Source organism: Bombina bombina, chromosome 7 (assembly GCF_027579735.1).
Source record: "Bombina bombina isolate aBomBom1 chromosome 7, aBomBom1.pri, whole genome shotgun sequence".
In the NCBI taxonomy this organism is placed as follows: Eukaryota; Metazoa; Chordata; class Amphibia; order Anura; family Bombinatoridae; genus Bombina; species Bombina bombina.
The window spans coordinates 340,676,025-340,700,756 of NC_069505.1; the positions used below are offsets into that span (position 1 = coordinate 340,676,025).

Here is a 24,732-nt window from a genome sequence, read left to right on the forward strand (position 1 = left end):
TTATTTCAGTTCTTTTGACAGACTTGCATTTTAGCCAATCAGTGCTCACTCCAGGGTAACTTGACGTGCATGAGCTCAATGTTATCTATATGAAACACATGAACTAATGCCTTCTAGTGGTCAAAATGCATTCAGATTAGAGGCAGTTTTCAAAGTCTAAGAAATTAGCATATGAACCTCCTAGGTTTAGCTTTCAACTAAGAATATCAAAGGAACAAAGCAAAATTGGTGATAAAAGTAAATTCGAAAGTTGTTTAAAATTACATTTCCTATTTAAATCATGAAAGTTTTTTTGGACTTGACTGTCCCTTTAACTATAATTAGTGAATAGTTAAAATATTAAATTAATAAAATAACTAGAATACAGAAAATTTATCATATCCGCTGATACAAAGGAATTAATTTAAAATATATATATCCTGGAAATATCTTTACCACAGAAACTGGCACTGGCTCCTAAATCTTTTAACTGAATTCTAGAACAGATTTGTTTTAAGCTCCGACTTAAAGGGACATTAAACCCAATATTTTTCTTTCATGATTCAGAGGGAGAATACATTTTTAAACAACATTCCAATTTACTTCTATAATTTAGTTTACTTCATTCTTTAGAAATCTTTTGTTGAAGAAATAGCAATGCACATGGGTGAGCCAATCACACGAGGCATCTATGTGCAGCCACCAATCAGCATCTACTGATCCTATTTAGATATCCTTTTCAACAAAGGCTATCAAGAGAATGAAGTAAATTAGATAATAGAAGTAAATTGGAAAGTGGTTTAAAATTACAAGCTCTTTCTAAATCATGAAATTAAAAAACAGAATTTATGTTTACCTGATAAATTACTTTCTCCAACGGTGTGTCCGGTCCACGGCGTCATCCTTACTTGTGGGATATTCTCTTCCCCAACAGGAAATGGCAAAGAGCCCAGCAAAGCTGGTCACATGATCCCTCCTAGGCTCCGCCTTCCCCAGTCATTGGACCGACGTAAAGGAGGAATATTTGCATAGGAGAAATCATATGATACCGTGGTGACTGTAGTTAAAGAAAATAAATTATCAGACCTGATTAAAAAACCAGGGCGGGCCGTGGACCGGACACACCGTTGGAGAAAGTAATTTATCAGGTAAACATAAATTCTGTTTTCTCCAACATAGGTGTGTCCGGTCCACGGCGTCATCCTTACTTGTGGGAACCAATACCAAAGCTTTAGGACACGGATGAAGGGAGGGAGCAAATCAGGTCACCTAAATGGAAGGCACCACGGCTTGCAAAACCTTTCTCCCAAAAACAGCCTCAGAAGAAGCAAAAGTATCAAACTTGTAAAATTTGGTAAAAGTGTGCAGTGAAGACCAAGTCGCTGCCTTACATATCTGATCAACAGAAGCCTCGTTCTTGAAGGCCCATGTGGAAGCCACAGCCCTAGTGGAATGAGCTGTGATTCTTTCAGGAGGCTGCCGTCCGGCAGTCTCATAAGCCAATCTGATGATGCTTTTAATCCAAAAAGAGAGAGAGGTAGAAGTTGAACACTAAAAAACTCTAAGCCATCTCCGTGGAGATGTTGCCTGTACAACGGCAAAGAGAATGACTGGGGAAGGCGGAGCCTAGGAGGGATCATGTGACCAGCTTTGCTGGGCTCTTTGCCATTTCCTGTTGGGGAAGAGAATATCCCACAAGTAAGGATGACGCCGTGGACCGGACACACCTATGTTGGAGAAATTTGAGTTTCATGTCACTTTTTTAAGTAAAAACAAACAAACCATGCATTTCTTCTGCATTTCATTCAATGAGAATTCAACAAAGTCTATATTTTGAATACAGCAGTTAAAAATATTGGTATAAAAATAAACATGCAATTGCTAGGTGACTGCAGCATTTTTAGCTAGTGATTATACGTCAATGTTTACTTCCACATATTGTATTATGGGTTTGGTTATAGACTACACATAAAAACAGAGGCAAAAAATAGATACGTCAGTAAAAACTAAGATTCTAAAATTAAACATGATTTTCTTGCACTAGGTTTTGTTGTTGGATTTGGTGCCAAACATATAATGCTGAGAGATACACCTTAGTTGGTACAATAAATTATATGTTATTACAGTTAATTGTAGTTTACTGCACTTTTTTTTTTTGCATTTTAGCAGATTATAGCCTGGTTGATTGAAAAGGTACATATCAAATTATGTAGAGATAGATGTATTAATTTAATGGAGTTTATTATTTCATTTTATATAAAGACTAACAAGCTAAAGTAGTTATTTATTTTAGACTGATGACCGGTTAGGATTTCCTACACAAAACATCAACAACAAAACAGCAAATAGAGAAAACCCTATGGAAGGAAATAGTATGAAAAATATACCTCTCTGAATTTTACTGTAATTTATTTTGGCTCCCAAAAAAAGGGAATCCACTTTGTGCAACTGATCACTATGGACCTGATTACGAGTGGAGTGGTAGATTGCGTTCTTGTTTAAGCATCAACACCGCTAGAAGTATTTTTTTTTTTTGCGCTCAGAGATTTGCACTCGTATTACGAGTTCAAAGTAAAAAGATTGCGCTCTCACGTTCACAAAGTCACGTTAACAAATAGACTTTGAGAAGTTGCAAACGCAAAATCGTATTCCCCCATTGTATTCAATGGGGCCGAAAAAGTAGAAAATAAAACTAACACCCACAAGTCACGCAAATACGATCTCGTTTATTTAAAAGTGAAACATAAGAAGATAATATTGCATATGTCATAATCCAATGTTCTGCAAATAGCAGAGTATGTTCAATTTATTCTTAAAGAGATATTTAAATATATATCTGATGGATTTTTGCACAAATATATATTTATACATACATACATATATATATATACATACACAAACACATGATTATATATAGGTATACATATATACATATATATATATAGGAATATCTATTTTAAAATACATAGAACATATGTTGCTATAAGTAGAACATTGGAATGTGAAATATTTACAGTAAATACAAGAGACTCCAATGCACTTATATATACTGTATGTAGACATGTGTGTACATATGTCTGTAAATGCATATATACACATATAAATATACATATGTACACACATATAATGACAGTGGAGGGCCCTCTAGTGGGGCTGTAACAAAATTAAGGGATAACTGAGTTGAAGTCTGGAGTTTGCAGGGGTATTATTGTTACTTTGCTGCAATTTGAGGGGCGGAGAGTGTGCTTACCTTTATAGGTCCAAGTTGCAGTGGTCCCAGCCTCTTTTCCTGCTTCCAGACTTCAAGAGGATTTTCCCGCCCGCCCGTCCCCATGGAAGCAGAAGTTGGCGGCAAGGAGCTGAAGGTGGCATAGTGGTAGGGTTTCTCCCCTGGCTTGGGTAGGTTTAGTTGAATCAGCTCTGTAAGCCCAGGTTTTAATTTAGATCACCTCCCTTAACCAGCGGGTTGTATGGCAAGTTGGTTGGGGTCGCTCTTCTGGGTTGGTGGTGGTGCCCTAGCTGGCGGTCGGTCATAGCCCTGGAGCGAGCAGTCCGAATGCTGAGTGACGGCCTTGAGGAATTGGGGAGAGGTGACGCCCGCTAGGTGCCGGCCTAGGGCTTCCCCTCCTCAAAGTATGGCCGGAGAGCTCATAAATGTTACATCCATTCTATGCTAAGAAGTGTCAGCAATCCGTGCTACGCTGTAGGTACCGTATGGGGCTTTGACCGGCTGTTGGTAGGGGATAGTTAGATAGGGATAGTTGCCGCCAAGGGTTATAGAACTTTTACAAAGTTCAAGTTTAAAAGTTGCCTAGGAAACTATCTAATAGTTTCGTTAAAGTTTACGTTTTAATAAACGTGACCGTGACCAGTCTTTTCCCAATTCAGTTGTTGTGTCTTTATTACTGGGGGGTAAGGTAAAACAGAAGGACGGAATAGGAGGTTTATCCCTTAACATATATATACACACACACACAAATATTTAGACATGTATATTTATGTATCTCTATGTTAAAGCCCTTTGCAGACCTTTTTTTTTCCCTAACACCTAAGACCTCATATCTTTGAGCCCTTATAACTTTTGATTGCAACTTTTTTTTAAATAATTTTTATAACTTGGAACTATGCGGTCAATCACAATTTTTAGAAAAACGGATCTAATGATCTCCAACAGGAAATAACCATTAAATGTGATGGAGAATTTTGTACATAAATCATTTGACAAACTTTTCTAAAGAATTGTGATTTATCGCTAGGAGAGGTATTAGCTTCATTTTCCTTTAAAGTATTTTTAATCTTATCAAGCCAATCTATTCTTTCTTGATGTAAAATATGCTTGTGCTGCAGTATAACAAACAACAGTACAACACTTCAAGTAAGCCCAATAAAAAGATTTAGTAAAGTCTATAATTGAAAATTTTTAATACTTAAAGGGACATAAAGCCCATTTCTTTTAAGATTCAGATCGGCATACAATTTTAAATAACTTTCCAATTTACTTTTATTACCTAATTTGCTTCGTTATCTTGTTATCCTTTGCTGAAAAGTATACCTAGGTAGGCTCTACGGTGAGCTAGCAGCTGATTGGTGACAGCACAAATAAGTCTCTTGTTATTGGTTCACCTGAGTTCAACTAGCTCCCAGTAGTGAATTGCTCTCTCTTTAAGAAAGGAAACCAAGAGAATGAAGCAAGCTTGATCATAGAAGTAAATTAGAAAGTTGTTCCACATTGTATGCTCCATCTGAATCATGAAAGAAAAAATCTGGGTTTCAGGTCCCTTTAATAGCGCTCCATATAACGTATGTAAATAATTGTTTTCTGTAAGCAATTATAATGGAAAATGGGTTTTCAATTCAATGGTTCTACAGCTGGTTAATTATCTCAGCATAAAAAGAAATTTAAGATTACCTGGATCTTTAATGATTATTAACGCAATGTGTTAGAAGTGCTGGCTCAGCGCTCCTCAGCGCACCTTAGCCCTTGTTTCTAAAAGTCCTATATGATAAACACAGAGGCCATGAAAGGCTAAGATTACACGTAGGAAGACCCTCTGCTTTGCTGAGCTGAGCACTTCATAGTTTGCTCTGACTTCCAAACATCACAAACCGTGAAAACCTTTGACATATGAGCCTCATTCCGTAAACATGGGAATTAAAACAGCTGCTGTTGTGATTACAAAATGTGACATCATTAAACCCATATTTGAAAAATGTATATGAAGTCTCCCATAGCCCTTTGCAAAACTGATGCCAAATTTTTATTTTGGGGAAAAAAATATGCATTAGATTGATATTTTCATTATATTGTTACAGGAATAATAAACTGCAAAAAAGTGTAATGAAAATTATTTAGCGGAATGAGTATGAAATAGTGTCAAGAAATGTAATATCTGCATTTGTAGTATTTTTTTTTTTTACGTTTTTCAATTTTTTTAAATTTATTTTGAATGTAAGGGCAACACAGCCAATCTGAGGCTGTATTGCCTGAGCTGTTTCTAGAATAGGAAACCTCTCCTGTGCCCGAGTTCTTTCTTGTTGCCAAGGGGATGGTTTAAGCAAAGCTGTGCATGCTTATTATTACTACTGCGGAGGCTCTTAATGGTGGAACATGAACATGTATGGTAGTGTATTCAGAATGCTCAGGAGACCTGTTAAAGTGATTGTAAAGTTTACCTATTTACTGCCTCGTATATAAAATTATTATTAAAAACAGAGGCCCTTTCATTGATTACATTTTTTTAAGACTCTTCATTTGTAAAATAATTACCATTTAGAGATGGTAAACATTGTGCCTTTCCTCCGCCCGTATCTCATATTTTATTTAGCTGATCGATTACAAATCCGGCTTCATTTTATCGATGCGTACCCCACATTTGGCGTCCAGCTCGTGGGGCATACAACGACTGAGACAAAGCATGTCATTTTAAGACACTTTTAAATTCACTTCTATTTTCAAATGTGCTTCGTTCTTTTACTATCCCTTATTGAAAAAATAATACACACATATCCTAGTTGGAGCTAGCTGCTGATTGGTGCCTGTGTTCTGTTGAGAACTCCAATTCCTCAAAAACTCCAATGTGACCTCAGTTCCGGTGAGTCTTCTATTTTCACTATCTGTTTTGCCCCCCTTGAACCCCCAGGCGGAGGCAAAATAGATAGTGACGATAGGCCATTACAGTGCCCATCTGATTGGTTGTGAATCCTGTCACTCACTAAGACAGAGACCAATAAGATGTATGGAATCACCGGAAGTGACATCAGTTTGGAGTTTTCAATGTATTGGAGTTCTCGATAGAACACCGGCTCACATTTATCTCTTGTGATTGGCTAACTAGATGTGTTCAGCTGCTCCTTCAACAAAGGATAACAAGATAATGAAGCAAATTTGATAACAGAAGTAAATTGGAAAGTTGTTTAAAATTGTATGTTCCATGTAAATCATGAAAGAAAATTTTGGGGTTTCCTGTCCCTTTAATGAGCATTCTCCCCAAAATATGTACATTTTTACTCTAGTGAAAATGTAACGCAGGTCTTTAGCCTGTTCTATGTATCTCTCTACAGTCATAAACTGTTATATTGGAATTCCTGTTTTTGTTTGCGTTTTTCTTCTTCTTCACCGACAGTAAATTCTTGCAGAATCTTGGTTCTCTTGCTTCCAGGAAAGTATCCGTTTCAATTTGTTTACTTTATTCTTGTAATGCATGAAAATAAAGATGTAAACTGAAATTGGGCTATAAAAATAAGCATCTCTCAGGTTTAAACAGTGGATTTCAAACTGTCTAGCGTTAGTGTTTCATTTTAAAAAAAAAAAAAAAAACACATTTAAAACACTATTCATAAATATAATTATATGGTTATTTAAAAAAATAAGATTTTTGGTTTAAAATAAAAAAAATGATATCACTTTCTAATTAGTTACTGCTTTTACTAATCCGTCCCAATGTTCCCTCTAAGTTCAGTTTTGTGACCGACCCAGCAGTGAAACAGTTAATACCTGTTAGTCTGCATTGTGCAGTGTTTGCTGATTGTAGGGTGCAGTTCCCTAATTAAAGGGACTTTTTACACTAGATTTTTCTTTGCATAAATGTTTTGTAGATGATCCATTTACACAGCCCACCTGGGAGTTTTTTTTGTAACAATGTGTAGTTTTGCTTATTTTTTAATAACATTGTGCTGATTTACAGACTCCTAACCAAGCTCTGAAGTGTCAGATGTATAAACACGTTACAGACCACTGCTGGGTACTGTTTGTGTTATCTGTCTTTTCATATGCAGGGAAGGAGCTGAAGGGGGGGGGGGGGGAAGTATCTACACTCAGCCCTTTTCAGTGGGTATCCTAGCCTAACCTCACCAACAGTGCTAAACGTGGAGCTTCTAAGTAAGTTTTTAAAAGGTTTTAAACTGGATTTAAAGATCACTATCTGTGCGGATTCTTCTTTATAGTTGTGTCTATTACATGCAGTTATATGAAAATTGGTGTACTGTATACTGTGAGCAAACAAAAGACCAGGCAGGAATACAAGGCACTTACATGAAAACAAAATACATGCTTTATTGGAATCCTTTAAAATCATCCATAACAGAGCCTGACAGCTCCAAGACAAAGTGTCTTACGCGTTTCGGCTTAGGTTAGCCTTACTCATAGACAATACTGTACTGTATACTGTCCCTTGTGGGAACACTGAACACTCCTACTGTTTATTCACAACAGATGATTATATATCCTATCTGTACACCTTCCCACAGAAAGACTGAACTATCAGTGGTTTTCAAAGGAGGACTCTGGGAAAGCATATTCATATAAGGTACAAAATGCCTCCTCTGTTTTGTTTCTTTGCTTCAAGTATTGGTTGCGAACAGAGATTCCCTGATGCCAGTGCAATTCTGCTTGAAGAGTACAATAAATAATGCCAACAATGCTGCTTTTGATATGGAGATTTGTAAAATCCCTTTCCATTTATTAAATTATTTTTTTAAATCGGGTCCCACCACCTATCTTCTAAGAAAATTGGCCATATATTACCATTTTCTTTTTTAATATGACCTTACAAACCCAATCTTTATACATTCAGTTGTTATGGTTGTTCTTACACTGAATACATCATTCCTAATCTGCTCCCCTCTTACTCCATCTGTAATTATCTGTTCTCTCTCACTTCCTGTCTCTCCTCACTACTCATTTGTTAAAAAAAAAGCCTGATTTGTTTAAAAATAATTTTAAAAAAATGTATGTGCGAGTATGATGTATAGTAGTGTGTTGTGTGTGTAGTAAGTGAAAAACATGTGCAGTCAAACAAAACAAAGAAAAATCAAATACACAGTATTATATATAGAATATAGTAAGTCTGCTTAGAAAATTTACATCAATATATTCAATATATTGATAATTACACAGTTCTTTTATTTAAATAAATAAAAAGATAATGTAGTTTCTAAATACACCCTCAGCTAAAATTAAATGCAGCGAAGTAAAACAAAAATGTTCAGTTTTGCTGGACCTCTGGTAATACATATATATGTTTCTATTAAAGGAACAATGTACTCAAACTGCTGGTAAGAGTTGTATTGAAAGCTGCTGCAGGAATAACCTTTCAAACGGGCTAGTCTCTCTTTCCCTCACCACCCACTGGTAGGTTGATTGTTGCTTTCTCCTATTTGCATAGGCTTTTTTTTTTTTTTTAATAGCCAATGGTGATTTCAATGGACAAAATCGACTTATTCAAATGATAAAAAAAAGGTAAATACACTATTTGTAAACAATTTAATTAATACATGCCAGGATAAAAATGGAGGTAAAATGGATCATTGGAAAAAACATTAAAGGGAAAAAGAAAGTTGACAATACAATGTCCCTTTAAAGGGACATGATACTCAAAAAGTTTCCATCATGTATATAAAAGAACAGAAGTTAAACATGCTTAAAATATTTTTTGCCTGAAAATTGTGAGTATCCCCAATAGGTCTTGCAAGATGAATAACTAGGGATGTTCAAGAATTTGATCTACATTTATTTGCAGCAGTCAGATCTTCTGCCCAATTTGTAATTTTACAATCTGGACAAGCGGATAGAAAACCATAACATTTGTAATTTTATAATCTGGAGAAGCGAATAGAAAACCATAACATTTGTAATTTTATAATCTGGAGAAGCGAATAGAAAACCATAACATTTGTAATTTTATAATCTGGAGAAGCGAATAGAAAACCATAACATTTGTAATTTTATAATCTGGAGAAGCGAATGGAAAACCATAACATAAGGTACGAGAAATCACGACGACTGACCATATGTCAACTTTTAAACCATAGCCAAACGCTACAATCATCTCTGGAGCCAGATATGTTGGGATGCCGCGGATATTGTATACAGCGGTCCTTAAAAGGGACAATAAAAACCTTGATATTTTTTATATTAAATGTTATAAATATTAGTTATGCCTAACGAAACAACTTTGCAGTATATTTCCTTGATTTATTTTGCCATCTTTAATTCAGCTCTGAAAATTGAGCAATTTCTAATTCGCAGAAAATTAAATGTACCCTGCTGATTTATCAAGGCTAACTTTGCTACATATATGTCCCTAATTGGGTTTACCGGATAACAACTGCAAATTAATGCATTTTATACTGATATTACAACCATGGATAATCTTGTCTCCAAATTAAAGCTTCGATTGGCTCCTCCAAATAAGGCAAATAGTGGGTATAGTTTGGCTTTTGAAAAACAGTTGCAGTAAGAAGGATGATAATCTGTTCTATAAATGTTTACAAGGTTTACTGCCCCTTTCATTACAGCTGTCAAGCCAAAATCTTTCAGCTTTCGACATTTGGTTTTCATAAACCGGGATGGTCTCAGGTTTGATGTCTCTAAAAACAATATTAGGTCCATGAAACTATTTTTATAGCTCTAGGAAAATTGTGCACTGACATCCTGTTCAGGATATTTTGTTGATAACATAACTGCATCATACAAGTCTTCATCCCTCACTAATTGTATCACCAAATAACACTCTAAGGCGGTGTCAATCTTTTCCACAAGTATGACAATTTTTGATTGCTTAAAGGGACATTATACACTTGTTTTTTTCTTTGCATAAATGTTTTGTAGATTATCTATTTATATAGCCCATAATTTTTTTTTTTACAAAATGAATAGTTTTGCTTATCTTTAAATAACATTGCTCTGATTTTCAGACTCCTAACCAAGCCCCAAAATTTTACGAGAATACTGATGTATACCTACTCCAGCTTGCTTCTGTTTGTGTAAAGGGTCTTTTCATATGCAAAGGAAGGGGGAGAGGGGGAGTGTCTGATATTTCCCACTTGCAGTGGGTGTTCCAGTAACCTTTTAAACAGAGCTAAACTGTAAGGTTCTAAGTAAGTTTTTAAATGGTTTTATACTGGATTTTTATATCAGTATCTGTGCATATTATTCTTAATAGTAGTGTCTATTACATGCAGTTATATGAACATTGGTTTATACTGTCCCGTTAACCTGGTGCAATAGCTTGTTTTCTGTTAGGTGTTCCTTTATGCAGTATGTTGCCTTATGATTTTTAAAGCAAAGTCATTTCCACTTGCTCTTTCCACACAAAATATTCTTTCCTCAATTATCTTCCCTATTCTACATTTTTCAAGGATGGATGAGACTTTAGGATTTTTATTTTCAGTAATCACTTCAGGAATATATAACACCAGAACTCCATTCACATCAGCAGTTTAAATTATTTGGGTTAAATCTGAAAGCAACTGAATCTGCCTGGGTTTGTTGAACATGAACAAAAGGGTTTTGCTGATTTTGGAATTGGTACCTGGCTACTTACTGGTCTGTTAACGGACAATTTTACTTCTAAAAAGGCACTGTAGTGGGAGACTGCTTACAAACCAGCTGAATCTAATGTTTCCATTGTAGTCAATTTTAAGATAAGATTAATTCAATGTATATACTTAAACTTCACATTGCTACAGCTCATCCAGCATGGTGATTTTCCTGCTGCTATGCAGACTATAGATCCCAAGCACCCCACTGGAACATTATCAGACTGGGTCTGAGTGAGCCCTATGAGCAGAGCTTCCAATTACCTGGACCATTTGGCTGATACAGCATAAATCAGCACCTTGGAATAGCAGTCACTATTGAGGTAGGATTTGCATCTTCTTGGTCTTCCATTCCGAGCTCAGTGTTTGCAGAATGCACATGTGATAGGCAACTCATTGAGCACTGTATATAGAGGTAGAAATTAGCCCTTTATTACCTCTGGATCCAGATTCTACTCTGGAATTCCGTCTCTCTTTACCCCTCTGGGATTGTCCAATTTTTTTTGGGCTGAAAGCAGAATCCCATCCTCTGTATACATTTCTGGAGATCAAGATAGTGGCAGCAGAGAGCTCATATCTTGCAATGAACAAGGCAGCACATAAATTGTAGCTTTGCTCTAATGAATTTCCTACTGCATAATCAGTTGTATCATCTGCACTTCCTAACCTTCCCATTCGACACAATGAATGGTTGTAGGAAGCTCTCAGTAACTGAGCTGTGCACACCCAGCTAGAGGCTGAATCCTCAGCCAAACTGAAATAATAGGATTTTGGATTATGATTGGTTAACTGACCTATCTTTAGAATGTCACAAATGCCAAAATTCTATTGTTGCTAAGCCAGAGTTTTGTTGTAGTAATACACAGGGCTGAACTTGAACCAAACATATACACTCAGTCATTTTTGAAACAGAGCAATTTTTTTTCATCCACTTCCTACTTAAAGGGACATGAAGCCCAACATTTTTCTTTCATGATTCAGATAGAGAATACAATTTGAAACAACATTCCAATTTACTTCTATTATCTAATTTGCTTCATTTTTTAGGAATCCTTTGTTGAAGAAATATCAATGCACATGGGTGAGCCAATCACACGAGGCATCTATGTGCAGCCACCAATCAGCAGCTACTGAGCCTATCTAGATATGCTTTTCAGCAAAAGAATATCAAGAGAATTAAGAAAATTAGATAATAGAAGTAAATTGGAAAGTTGTTGAAAATTGTATGCTCCTTCTAAATCATGAAAGAAAAAATTTGGGTTTTATGTCCCTTTAAAGCACCCTGGGTAGTGCTTGTTGATTGGTGGCTACATTTAGCCACCAATCAGCAAGCGCTACCCAGGTGTTGAACAAAAAATGGGCTGGATCCTAATCTTAAATGCCTGCTTTTTAAATAAAGATACCAAGAGAATGAAGAAACATTGATAATAGGAGTAAATTAGAAAGTTACTTAAAAATCGCACGCTATATCTGAATCATGAAAGAAAAAAATTGTGTTTCATATCCCTTTAAAAATATACACAAAGAATGGCAAATATAATGTAGCAGTTTGTTTCTGTCCATAAGTTAAAGTTTGAAACACTCTGCAGTCACTGATTTCGTGTATATCTTTATTAATGTATTGCTAAGTGTTCAGTTATGGTTTCTCTCAGTTTATGTGGGTACAAGGAGGTATTTTCTGCTGAAGATATAAAAAGGTGTTCAGTGCCTTACTGTTTGGGATTTAGGGCTCGATTTATCAAGCCTTCTCCTCCCCCACGACTGCAGGTTCTTACAATTGTTGTGCGCGAGCAGTCGGTGGCGCTGCACATGAGCGCAAAATAGTGCTCTTGTGCAATGCTGAATTCCGCCAGCGGATTGCTACCTTCCAGAGGCAAGCTGGGGCAGAAAGGGGCGAATATGTACGCCCTTGTCTGCCCTAACTTGATAAATAGAGCCCTTAGTGTGTGTGCAAAAACCTGATATTCCGGTGGTCTTTGCGGGTTCTTTGTATTCAAATTCTGAGTGCATTGCATTCTGACTATAAACCCTGAAAGCAATATGGTTCCTCGCACATCTGGTCTTTCGGATACCATTTCCTGAATACACTAATTAGCCTGTGTTATGAAACTATAGCCCCCTAACTGGATATCTGATTTGCTTTATAAGACTCTCTTTTGCCAAGGGAAATGCATTACGCTAGCTATAACTTTTTGGATTTGTTCAGAATATTTTTAAGATGAGCTGTGAAAACACAGAACTTCACACCCTTTAACAGTGGGTTTCAGCTGGTCCAGCTCTGTGCCTCATTCCAAAAACACTCTATTAATAGCACTGAATGCAAATATTTAAAGAATAAAATGTCACACGCTTTAGTGAACTGAAGTTTGCTTATATACATAACCTATAAGCTTAAAGAGACATTCTACACTAGATTTTTCTTTGCATAAATGTTTTGTAGATGATCCATTTATATAGCCCATACAGATTTTTTTTGTTTAAAAAAAAATGTATAGTTTTGCTTATCTTTAAATAACGATGTGCCTATTTTCAGACTCCTAACCAAGCCCCAAAGCTTTAGGAGAATACTGATGTATACCTACTCCAGTTTGCTCATGTTTGTGTAAAGAGTCTTTTCATATGCAGAGGAAGGGGGAGAGGGTCTGCTATTTCCCACTTGCAGTGGGTGTTCCAGCTAATCTTTTCAACAGTGTTAAACTGGGAGTTTATAGGTAAGTTTTTAAACTGTTTTATACTGGATTTTTAGATCAGTTTTTGTGCATATTATTCTTTATAGTAGTGTCTATTACATGCAGTTATATGAAAATTGCGTGGCCGGACTTTTAGCCGATGGACATTTGGCCGACGGATATTTGGCCGACGGACATTTGGCCGAAACACAAGTGGCTGTCAGATAACAGTCAGGCCACGAGATAGATTTGATAGATAGATACATAGATTAGATAGATCAATAGATGCAATAGATACATTTGATAGATACGATAGATAGATTTGATAGATAGATAAATAGATAGATTTGATAGATAGATAATTTCCCAGACAGAGAATTACAAGACGTGCACCTGGGACCCATGGTAAGGTTCCCAGAGGTAGTTGCGGCGCCCGAGGCTCTGATTAGAACAGAGCACTCTGGAACGCATCTGCCCTCGGCCGTCATCAGAACATTCTTTAGCTTTCTGTCTGTCGGCCAAATGTCTGTCTGCCAAATGTCCTTCAGCATTTTGTCAGAGCACCGAAAATTGGTGTATACTGTCCCTTTAAGGATTCACAGAACTTTATATCTGACTTCCAAGCTTTGTAATACATGATACATCTATGTTGGTGTTATATATCAGTGGATGAAAAATTGATATTCAATTTATGTGACAATTAGAATGTTTCTTTTTGGACTAGTGGAGCACATTTTTATGTAAAGTATTAAATAATCCCCAAATGCCCCTGGTTCTTGTTAAATGCAGTAGAATTGCATAATTAACAAGTGCATAATAAAACGACAATGCAATATCACCTACTCTGAATTTGAAATAAGCAGTAGTTTTTTTTTCTGGCAAATTTAATTTTTTCTCCCATTTTCCGGCCCCCTGTATCATGTGACAGACATCAGCCAATCACAGACTAGTATACGTATACCCTGTGAGCTTGTGCACATGCTCAGTAGGATCTTGTTCCCCAGAAAGTGTGCATATAAAAAGACTGGGCAAAATTTGATAATGGAAGTAAATTGGAAAGTGTCTTAAAACTGCTTCTATATCTGAATCATAAAAAAATATTTTTACTTGAGTGTCCCTTTAAGAAATGTGATGTTTATCATTGCCATTTTGATCACTTTTTAGTCACTAAACCTTTTATTTACACCTTACAAAGGGATTGTGGTTAAAGGGACATGAAAGCCAATTTTTTCCATTTATGATTTAGGAGGAGCATGCACTTTTAAACAACTAATGTATTTCTATTATTTTTTTCATTCTCTTAGTTTCGTTTGTTGAAAAGCAGAGACATCAATTCAGAAGTGTGCACGTCTGGAGCACCATAGAGCAGCAGTTTTACAAGAATGTTATTCATGACGGCAGCACTATTTCCTGCCATAAAGTGCTCCCGACACCTACCTAGGTATTCTCAGGTATACCATGGGAACAAAGCAAATTTGACAAAAGAAGCAAATTGGAAACTTTTTAAAGTTGTATGCTCTGTCTCAATCACAAAAGAAAATTTTTGGGTTTCATATCCTCTTAAAGGGACCTTCCAGCCAAAAGTGGAATTCACATGGTTGCATTTCAGTTTTGGATAGATTTTTTTTGTAATATATAAATGTATTAGCAAAAATGCTTCTAATAAAAGCTATAGCTGTTTCAAAAGTGTATTTAAGTATGCACCGTGCACGAGCATTTTCAGAGAGCCTAAGGTGCTTGTACCATCTGGTAATGGCTCAGTTTATTAATTGCTGACATAATACAAGCCCCACTGGTGCTCTGAGCAGCTGCAGTATTTAAAATGCAGGTGCACTGAGAATATCGAGCTATGCTTCAGATGCACATGCAGAGAAATATGTTAACACTAAAACGGTGATAACTTTTACTAGAAGCATTTTTGCCAATACATGTATATTGCAAATATGTTTCTGTTCAAAGATGTAATTAATTTATGTCCATTTAAATTTTGACTGGAATGTCCCTTTAAGCATTTTTATATGAAATTTAGGAATAAAATATTGGAGGGGGGGGTGTAGTCACACATTTATAGTAGCTATGAAAGGATTGGTTATAGAAATGAGTAGCTTAGAGGAGAGAGGGGTGGGGAAAGAGTTGATATGATAGCTATTTTCAAGTATATTAAGGGGTTTAGTAAAGCTAAGGCTATGAGTATGTTACATACAAAGAAAAATTCAAGAACAAGGGGTCTTGATCTCAAGCTTAAAGGGACACTGAACCCAAATTTTTTCTTTTGTGATTCAGATAGAGCATAACATTTTAAGCAACTTTCGAATTTACTTCTATTATCAAATGTTCTTTATTCTCTTGGTATCTTTATTTGAAATGCAAAAATGTAAGTTTAGATGCCGGCCCATTTTTGGTTTACAACCTAGGTTGTCTTTGCTGATTGATCGATAAATTCATCCACCAATCAAAAACTGCTGTCCAGAGTCCTGAACCAAGCTAAAAGCTTAGATGCCTTCTTTTTCAAATAAAGATAGCAAGAGAACGAAGAAACATTGATAATAGGAGTAAATTAGAAAGTTGCTTAAAATTGCATGCTCTATCTGAATCACGAATAATTTGGATTCATTGTCCCTTTAAGGGTAGTAAATTCAGGAGTAATTTGAGGAAACACTTCTTTACAGAAAGGGTGATTGGTTCATGGAATAAACTTCCACAAGAGGGGGTAATGACAAACACTGTGGGGGCACTTTAAGAATCCCTGGGATAAGCCTAAAGCGTATCCTACCAACAAGATAAGTTTATACTTTTAAGAAATATCGGGCAGTAGGAGATGATGCCACAGAAAGTGTGCATATAGAAAGACTGTGCACATTAGATAATGGAAGTGAATTGGAAAGTTGTTTAAACTTGTGTGCTCTACCTAAATCATGAAAGTTAAAATTTTGACTTGACTGTCCCTTTAAATTCTAGAGCTGAACAAACTGTTATATAGTGTAAAACAATGTGAAGATCAAAATCTTTTTCCCTTTTGGTTGGTTGTAACTTCTACAACCAAAGAGTCAGTAAAAATGCGATAAAGGTCAACATAAAGTACACGAGAATGACCTTTACGCAGCTGGTATTGTTGATTTAGCAATTCAGAAGCAAAATATTCCCACAATTCCAGAAATAGTGTGCACATATCTTGGGTATTTTCTCCTTTATTTTTTTTTTTTAAACTGATGCAGCAGATTAGAAATACTTTGAAATCAATATAAAAACAAAAAGGGGTCTATTTAACAAGAGCCAAATGGCCCCTGTTCCCCTTGTTTCTGCGCGAGCCGCTGCTCCTAAACTCATACGCCGCGTCTGAGGCAGCGTATAGCAATCCGCCCGATCATGTACGATCGGGCTGATTGACACCCCCTGCTAGCAGTTGATTGGACATGAATCTGTAGGGGGCAGTATTACACCAGAAGTTCACAAGATGGTTCGCTATAACGGATCATGTCCGTCCGCACATTAATAAATAGACCCCCAAGTTAATACATTTTTTTGAGTGGAAATTTAAACTGGTTGGGACTTAGATCCACATTTGTAATGAGTCATATGTGCAACTCTTCTCATCTGTTACAAGCTGTTGTTGTTCATTTTGGCATCAAGTGGTCTGAAAATGAATTTGGTATGGAACCCAACATTTTTGTTTTATGATTCAGAAAGAGCATACAATGTTTTTAAAAGTTTCCAAATGACTACTTTTATCAAATTTGCTTTGTTCCTTTGGTATTCTTTGTTGAAGAGATATCTAGGTAAGTATACAGAGCACTATGGATAACATTTTAGCAGAACTGCTGCCAAATAGTGCTTCTGACATGTGCATACTCTTTAATTTACGTCCCTGCTTTTCAACAAAAGATACCAAGAGCAAAAAAGAAAATTTGATAATAGAAGTACATTAGAATGTCGTTTAAAGGGACAGTCAAGTCCCAAAAAAACTTTAATGATTCAGATAGGGCATGTAATTTTAAAAAACTTTCCAATTTACTTTTATCACCAATTTTGCTTTGTTCTCTTTGTATTCTTAGTTGAAAGCTAAACCTAGGAGGTTCATATGCTAATTTCTTAGACTTTGAAAGCCGCCTCTAATCTAAATGCATTTTAGTTCACGTGTTTCATTAAGATAACATTGAGCTCATGCACGTGAATTTACCATGGAGTCATCTCTGATTGGCTAAAATGCAAGTCTGTCAAAAGAACTGAAATAAGGGGGCAGTCTGCTGAGGCTTAGATACAAGGTAATCACCGAGGTAAAACGTGTATAATTATAAAGGTGTTGGTTATGCAAAACTGGGGAATTGGTAATTAAAGGGACACTAAACCCACATTTTTTCTTTTGTGATTCAGATAGAGCACACAATTTTAAGCAACTTTCTAATTTACTCCTATTATCAAATTGTCTTCATTCTCTTGGTATCTTTATTTGAAATGCAAGAATGTAAGTTTAGATGCCGGCCCGTTTTTGGTGAATAACCTGGGTTATTCTTGCTGATCGGTGGATAAATTCATCCACCACTAAAACAGTGCTTTCCAGAGTACTGAACCAAAAAAAGAAGCTTAGATGCCTTCTTTTTCAAATAAAGATGGCAAGTGAACAAAGAAAAATTGATAATAAGCGTAAATTAGAAAGTTGCTTAAAATTGCATGCTCTATCTGAATCACGAAAGAAAAAATTTGGGTTCAGTGTCCCTTTAAGGGATTATCTGTCTTTTAAAACAACAAAAATTCTGGTGTTGACTGTCCCTTTAAAACTGCATGCTTTAGCTAAATCACAAAAGAAAATTTTTGGGTTTCATGTCCCTTAAACGTTAGGACGAATCCTGTGATGTACGTGCACTGCAAGTTAAAAAAAAACAAAACAAGATATTACTATGCAGGTAAATCTATATCCAAGGCATTCAATTTTCACATCACAGAACAACAGCGCTGCACATCTGTAGATTCCATTCCATGACTTCATAGACATTTATTGAAAGTGATAAAAGGCAGATGGACGTCGATATTTATGGCTGCTTATTAGGGGAAGCATGCTTTGAACATCCCATTATCTTTATTAAACTGACTGGTTTACAGTTTGCTAAACATATTTATGTATTCCCAGCGTTTTTTTCCGTTACTTATCTTTACTTTTACGGTTTCTCAATATCATAGAAACTTAGAAGGAACATTAAACTCAAAAACATTTTATCATGCATAAGAAAAAGCAGCAATAAGAAAAATGATTTGGTATGAAAAAACTGTATGATATTAAAATTAAAAGGGATTTATGTGATAGGAGACGTATGTTTGCGCACAACTGATATTACAGAATTACAATTACTCATATAGGATCAATGTTCACACCTAATAAGGCGCTACTTAGGGGATTGGAGAATTTAACCTATGAGGAGAGGCTAGCCAAACTGGGTCTGTTTTCTTTAGAAAAAAGGCGCTTAAGAGGTGACATGATTACTTTATATAAATATATTCAAGGCCCATATACAGAGATGGCAGAAGCTCTGTTTATTCCAAGAAAATTGTTTGTGACCAGAGGTCACAATTTAAGTTTTGAGGAAAGGAGATTTAATCTCCTGCAACGGAAACGTTTTTTCACTGTAAGAGCAATAAAATTGTGGAACTCATTACCAAAGGAGGTAGTGAATGCCAATACCCTAGATACATTTAAAAATAGTCTGGATACATTTCTGTATATAAAGAAAATTCATGGATATGATTGCTAGTATTAAATGGGTCACCTTTTAGTGGGGTTATTTAAGCTTAATTATTAGTTATTGGAGCTTTTTGTAAGTATTTTAGATTTGTATAGGTTGAACTCGATGGACTTTGGTCTTTTTTCAACCTTATCTACTGTTACTATGTTACGCTCTGTTGGTGGACTGGAACAAACATCCACAATTATAAAATAAAAAAATATATTTCTTTCATGTAATTAGCAAGAGTCCATGAGCTAGTGACGTATGGGATATACATTCCTACCAGGAGGGGCAAAGTTTCCCAAACCTCAAAATGCCTATAAATACACCCCTCACCACACCCACAATTCAGTTTTACAAACTTTGCCTCCGATGGAGGTGGTGAAGTAAGTTTGTGCTAGATTCTACGTTGATATGCGCTCCGCAGCAAGTTGGAGCCCGGTTTTCCTCTCAGCGTGCAGTGAATGTCAGAGGGATGTGAGAAGAGTATTGCCTATTTGAATGCAGTGATCTCCTTCTACGGGGGTCTATTTCATAGGTTCTCTGTTATCGGTCGTAGAGATTCATCTCTTACCTCCCTTTTCAGATCGACGATATACTCTTATATATACCATTACCTCTACTGATTCTCGTTTCAGTACTGGTTTGGCTTTCTACAAACATGTAGATGAGTGTCCTGGGGTAAGTAAGTCTTATTTTCTGTGACACTCCAAGCTATGGTTGGGCACTTTGTTTATAAAGTTCTAAATATATGTATTCAAACATTTATTTGCCTTGACTCAGAATGTTCAACTTTCCTTATTTTCAGACAGTCAGTTTCATATTTGGGATAATGCATTTTTGATTTAATCATTTTTTCTTACCTTCAAAAATTTGACTCTTCCCGGTGGGCTATTAGGCTCGCTGGGGCTGAAAATGCTTCATTTTATTGCGTCATTCTTGGCGCGGACTTTTTTGGCGCAAAAATTCTATTTCCGTTTCCGGCGTCATACGTGTCGCCGGAAGTTACGTCATTTTTTGACGTTATTTCGCGCCAAAAATGTCGGCGTTCCGGATGTGGCGTCATTTTGGCGCCAAAAGCATTTAGGCGCCAAATAATATGGGCGTCGCTTTAGTCTCCTCATTATTTAAGTCTCATTTTTTATTGCTTCTGGTTGCTAGAAGCTTGTTCTTTGGCATTTTTTCCCATTCCTGAAACTGTCATTTAAGGAATTTGATCAATTTTGCTTTATATATATGTTGTTTTTTCTCTTACATATTGCAAGATGTCTCACGTTGCATCTGAGTCAGAAGATACTACAGGAAAATCGCTGTCAAGTGCTGAATCTACCAAAGCTAAGTGTATCTGCTCTTTCTTGTGAGTCTCCTTTTCTGATTTTTCATCAGGATAAGGCGGTGTTGCGAACTTCTTTTGAATTTTTACCTAAGGTTGTGAATTCCAACAACATTAGTAGAGAAATTGTGGTTCCTTCATTATGTCCTAATCCTAAGAATTCTAAGGAGAAATCGTTGCATTCTTTGGATGTTGTTAGAGCTTTGAAATATTATGTTGAAGCTACTAAATCTTTCCGAAAGACTTCTAGTCTATTTGTTATCTTTTCCGGTTCTAGAAAAGGCCAGAAAGCTTCTGCCATTTCTTTGGCATCTTGGTTGAAATCTTTAATTCATCTTTCCTATGTTGAGTCGGGTAAAACTCCGCCTCAGAGAATTACAGCTCATTCTACTAGGTCAGTTTCTACTTCCTGGGCGTTTAGGAATGAAGCTTCGGTTGATCAGATTTGCAAAGCAGCAACTTGGTCCTCTTTGCATACTTTTACTAAATTCTACCATTTTGATGTATTTTCTTCTTCTGAAGCAGTTTTTGGTAGAAAAGTACTTCAGGCAGCGGTTTCAGTTTGAATCTTCTGCTTATGTTTTTCGTTAAACTTTATTTTGGGTGTGGATTATTTTCAGCAGGAATTGGCTGTCTTTATTTTATCCCTCCCTCTCTAGTGACTCTTGTGTGGAAAGATCCACATCTTGGGTAGTCATTATCCCATACGTCACTAGCTCATGGACTCTTGCTAATTACATGAAAGAAAACATAATTTATGTAAGAACTTACCTGATAAATTCATTTCTTTCATATTAGCAAGAGTCCATGAGGCCCGCCCTTTTTTTGTGGTGGTTATGATTTTGTATAAAGCACAATTATTCCAATTCCTTATTTTATATGCTTTCGCACTTTTTTATCACCCCACTTCTTGGCTATTCGTTAAACTGAATTGTGGGTGTGGTGAGGGGTGTATTTATAGGCATTTTGAGGTTTGGGAAACTTTGCCCCTCCTGGTAGGAATGTATATCCCATACGTCACTAGCTCATGGACTCTTGCTAATATGAAAGAAATGAATTTATCAGGTAAGTTCTTACATAAATTATGTTTTAAAAAACTAAAAAACAAACAAACATGGGAATATCCAAATAAACATGCATTTTAAAATATCCAGTAGAATTGCATCATTAACAAATAGACAATGCAAAAGCACTTAGTCTAAATTTCAAATACCATAAGTAGTAGATTTTGTTTTTTTGAAAAATGTCAGTTAGTTCTATTTTCCTTCTCCCTGCATCATGTGACAGCCATCAGCCAATTACAAAATGCATATGCATATACTATGGATTCTTGCACATGCTCAGTAGAAGCTGCTACCTCAGAGAGTGTGCATATAAAAAGATTGTGTGCATTTTAATAATGGAAGTGAATTGGATAGTTGTTTACAAATGCATGCTCTATCTCAGTCATGGAAGCTTAATGTTAACATTAGTATTCCTTAAAAAAAACCTTAGTGTCCCTTTTATTTCTCAGCTATTTGTCATAAATGTGCTCAATACCTATACAGAGAATCTCCTTGACATAATACAGTTTTAGAAAGTATTCACACTGAAATTAAACGTTTATATAAGGCTTTATACTACTAGCTTTTGATGCAAACATTAAAGTCACATGAAAGTCAAAATACTTTTTTTATGGTTCGGATACAGCATGAAATTTTAAGAAAGTTTTCAACTTCTACTATCAAATTTACTTTGATTTATTGCTATCCTTTGTTGAAAAGCATACCTATGCTCAGGAACAGCAATGCACTACTGGGACTTAGCTGGTGATTGATGGCTACACATATATGCCTCTTGTCATTGGCTCACAAGATATGTGCTCTAAAGCTGACTTTAACTATGTGTTTAACCCTATGCAAGAGTTTGACACAGTTATATGCAAACAGCATTGCAATAATAACATGCTCTAACATATTACAGCATTTTCTTTTTGCACTTCCGTCTCCCTTTAAAGAGACATTCTATTGTAAAAATAATGTTCTATTTTGTTAAAACATATTATTTTAAACAGATTTTCTAGATTTGTTAAATGTCGAACGGACATGATCGGCTGTAGCGGATCATGTCTGCGCGACATCACTAAATGCTGACAGCATACACTGTCAGCATTTAACATTGCACAAGAATTTCTAGTGAAATGGTTGTGCAATGCTGCCCCTGCACATTCGCAGCCAATTGGCCGCTAGCAGGGGGTGTCAATCATTCTTATCTGCCCCCTGAAATACTCCCATTCTGCTTCAGATGAGAAAATGGCTGGTGATTGGTACATACGCATATATGCCTGCTCCTCATTCGCTCACAAGCTCATCTGTAAAAGCACAGGAGCACAGCTAACTATATATTTAGCTTTTTGCAGGGTTAAAGGGACATAATACTCATATGTTAATTCACTTAAAGTGATGCAGCATAACTGTAAAAAAGCTGACAAGAAAATATCACCTGAACATCTCTATGTAAAAAGGGAAGATATTTGACCTCACAATTCCTTCGGCTCACCAGAGTAAGTGCTCTGTGAACAGTTATACTTCAGCTGCTGTTAGGGCCGCCATCAAGGGGTGAATAGGGTGACTCCTGTCTGGGGCCCAGTGGGCCAGGGGGCCCCATGAGGCAAGCACAACTATTATTTTAATTATTTTATTTTATTTGTTTACATTTTGGCAGCCACCAGAGGGCGCTACAGCAGGGTGCTATTGAGTGTGGAAAACGTCATTACAAGGAGTAGCATTTGAGAGGATTTCAGAGTGTGCACTAAACAACTATGCACAGTGTGAGACAGACTTGGCACTTCAGTTTGTACATTGTGTGCCAGAGTCAGGCAGCAGATCACTTTCATTTGCAGAGTAGGTAGGACTTAGTAAATGTTTTTTATTTATTTGTGCAATTTCAGATTGTAACTTCAGTGTGGTAGTTGTGTGGTAGGGCCAGGGGTCCATAAAACATTTTTTTAGCAATATACAGCAGTGTATTTATGATTATTTGACAATGCTGTAGAAATTCTATATTCAAAACCACACAGAAATGTTTCCTCCTCAATACACAAATATTAGGTGCCATTTTGGCAGATATGATTTTATTATATATATATATATATATATATATATATATATATATATATATATATACACATTCCAGTTTACTGCCCCTTTATGCAAGGACTTTCCAGATGCCAGCTAAGATATTTACATCTGCATAAAATGTTATACTCTCAGGCTAAGATTGCTAAGTGTTTGAAATGAGACAGGTTAACTTAACACTGTTCAGTTTACACTACAGCTGACTTAATTTTTAAATACATACAAACAAGCCTAAATCCTGCATTTAACCATATTTAATGGTATGAGACCTAGTGCCAAAGCTTATGGTTCCACCAAGACCATAAAGACAACATTTTCAAAATCCATAAGTAGAGCTGACAGATGGGAACATTTGTACACCAGATTTGAAGTGGTGCTCTTGGTTGTGGAAAATGGGGGGTAAACCCCCAAACATATGTCAACCTTTCTAGGGTACTTTTCTTCATCTACCTATTCTGACAGATCATTAATGTACAATTTTGAATTCACAGAATTATTTTTGTTTGCATATTTACAAATATGATTCTTTCAAAAGTGATCTCTTAATGTCTACTATTTTCTTTATAATGCATGTCACACACTGCTGATTTAGGGCATGGCAATGTGCAGGAATTTTACCTCCTGTGAGTGTTTCTGTGGGTGTCTGTGTTTATGTCTTTGTGCTTTTGTTGGTGTCTCTATGAGTGTGTATGTATTTTTTTCCATGGATCTCTCTGTGAGGGTTTGTGTGTCTGTCTTTGTGCATTTTCTGTAAATGTCTCTGTGAGGGTGTGTGTGTATCTTTGTCTTTGTGTGTTTTCTGTGGGTGTCTCTCTGTGTGTGTGTGTGTGTGTGTGTGTATGTATTTGTGTGTTTTCTATGGGTGTCTGTGAGTGTGTATGTCTTTGTGTGTTTTCTGTGGGTGTCTGTGAGTGTGTATGTCTTTGTTCTGAGACTGTCTCTGTGGGTGTTTCCTTGGGTGTATGTGCAAGTTTGAGTTTGTGTGTGTGTGTGTCCATTGTCTGTTCCTTTTTAGGACATTTTGACCTTACTACTGATTATTCACATCTTTCTACAGACTTTGAGACTAATGAGACCTTTCCGGAAGTCACCAATCCATC

General features: G+C 36.2%; 1 protein-coding gene across 1 annotated transcript in view; it reads right to left on the reverse strand.

Annotated features, from left to right (window-relative positions):
* ADAMTS9 (ADAM metallopeptidase with thrombospondin type 1 motif 9) overlaps window positions 1-24,732 on the reverse strand; it is a 527,878-nt gene that overhangs the window by 427,425 nt on the left and 75,721 nt on the right. The window lies entirely within an intron of this gene.